The sequence below is a fragment of the Cornus florida genome, unplaced genomic scaffold, assembly GCF_030987335.1.
Source record: "Cornus florida cultivar Cherokee Brave unplaced genomic scaffold, ASM3098733v1 CherokeeBrave_3.0.0_Hap2_Chr01, whole genome shotgun sequence".
NCBI classification, from domain to species: domain Eukaryota; kingdom Viridiplantae; phylum Streptophyta; class Magnoliopsida; order Cornales; family Cornaceae; genus Cornus; species Cornus florida.
The window spans coordinates 55100768-55102968 of NW_026775571.1; the positions used below are offsets into that span (position 1 = coordinate 55100768).

Genomic DNA, 2201 nt, shown 5'->3' on the forward strand with positions numbered 1-2201 from the left:
ATTAACCTCTCCTTCATATTTGTTAAATGAATTGGGTGTGGGATTAAAGATATTCAACTTCACTTTCATGTGGCCAAATGAGATCTTCATTATCCCCGTCCTACAATTGATGTTAGCATTAGCGGTTGCCAAGAAAGGACGGCTAAGGATAACGGGAATTTGGCTCTTAGGATTGGGGACCGATTCCATATCAATGACAACGAAATCAACCGGGAAAAAGAATTTATCAATTTTAATCAATACATCCTCAATTATACCCTTAGGCTTCTTAATGGATCGGTCGTCGGTTTCAATTCACCTAGGCCCAATTTGACATAAACCGAGTATGGAAGAAGGTTAATACTTGCTCCTAAGTCAAGAAGCGCCCGATTAATAATATGATCACCAATAATGCATGATGTAGTGGGTGAACCGGGGTCCTTAAACTTTGGCAAAGTGTTATGTTGCAAAATTGAGCTTACTTGCTTGGTCAAAACCACTTTTCTTGGTGCTTGGCTCTTGTTTTTCCGCTTTTGGGTGCACAAGTCTTTCAAGAATTTGGCATAAGCCAGAATTTGCTTGATTGCATCCAAAAGTAGAAGATTAACTTTTATTTACCTAAACATTTCCGTAATTTCATTGGTTTTTGTCTTTTGCTTGTCTTTTGAAATGGATCCTTTAAAGGCATTCGGAAATGGAACTTCTGGTTCATACACTTTTTCAGAATTTTCTTTTGAACTCTCTTCAACACAAGAAGTTTTTAAATCATTTTGTTTCAAATCATTTTTCAGCAAAACTTTTTCAACATCATTTTTCAAAACTTCTTTTTCAAACACATTTTTCAAGACTTTCTCATTCACAAGATCATGTATATGCAATGAAGGAGGAATGGGATATGAAACGGGACGGGTGACAACTTGAGGTTGTACCGGTTCACTCTCTCAATTAGACATTTCAACTTGATTATCCACAATCCTACCACTCCGCAAGGTAGTCACCACATTAACATGTTCAATGGTGTGGCCTTCCGATGAGGAAGGGTTTCCACAATACATTGTTGCTTAGGTGGGGCATTAATAGGCATCTTTCCCTTCTCTCTTGCATTGAGAGTGCTTGCTATTTGCCCTACTTGGGTTTCTAGCTTCGCAATAGATTGAGAGTGAGAATGAAGCAATTGTGTGTTAGCCTCTAAAGTGCCCAAAGCATTTAAAACTTTTTCTTCAAAAACGGGACTTCTAGTATTTCCTCAGGAATAAGATTAGTTGGGAAAATGAGAATTAGCAAATTGATTCCCTTGTGATTGATAAGGTCTATAACCTTGGGATCCTTGGTTTTGAAGTGGAGGTGGAATGTACTTCCCTTGAGAACCGCCTTGGGAAGGGTTTGAGCCCTCTCCTTGGTTTTTCCAAGAGAAATTCGAATGATTCCTCCAACTTGGATTATAATGAGTACCATAAGGATTGTTCCCTTGGTTCACAAAAGCTGCATTGACTTGTTCATTAGGTTCATTTTGCATTTGTCCGTGAGGACAATGAGAAGTAAAATGAAGAACACTAGAACAAGTCATACATGTTTTATTTGATGCACAATGAGAATGGTTAGGGAAGGAAGATACTTGGTTCACTGAGTTTTGGTTAATCAAAAATTGATCAAACCTTTGAGATAAAGACTTTATTTCGGCGGCTATTTCATTTGAATGGTCGACTTGATGTAAGCCAACACTCTTCCTACCTTGTGAATTTCTACCATTCTTAGATGATAATGTTCTATGCAAAGAATTTTCACTCATGCTCTCATAAAGACGCCACACGTCATCCTCATGCCTATCAATGTATGAGCCACCCATGGAAGCATCAACCATACCCTTATAGTTGTCCGATAAGTTCTCAAAGAAATATTGAACTAATTACCATTTGGGCATGTCATGATGTGGACACTTGCTAAGCAATTTATTGAAGCGTTCCTATGCCTCATGAAACGTTTCTCCATCCCCATGTGAAAATTCTCGAATTGAATTTCTCATGGCATTGGTTTTAGAAACCGGATAGTACTTCTTTAAGAACTCTTGTTGCATTTCTGCCCAAGAAGTGATTGAAAAAAGGCCTAAGATTGTTAAACCAATACTTTGCCTTGTCTTTTAAGGTGAATAGAAAAAGTTTGAGTCTTAAAACCTCTTCCGGCATGTCCGTATATTTTACGGTGGAACATACTTCAAGAAACTC

General features: G+C 38.0%; 1 pseudogene; it reads left to right on the forward strand.

The window, feature by feature from the left end:
• Positions 1–1898: 1898 nt before the first annotated feature.
• On the forward strand, positions 1899–1997 carry LOC132282984 (small nucleolar RNA R71; annotated as a pseudogene).
• Positions 1998–2201: the final 204 nt, after the last annotated feature.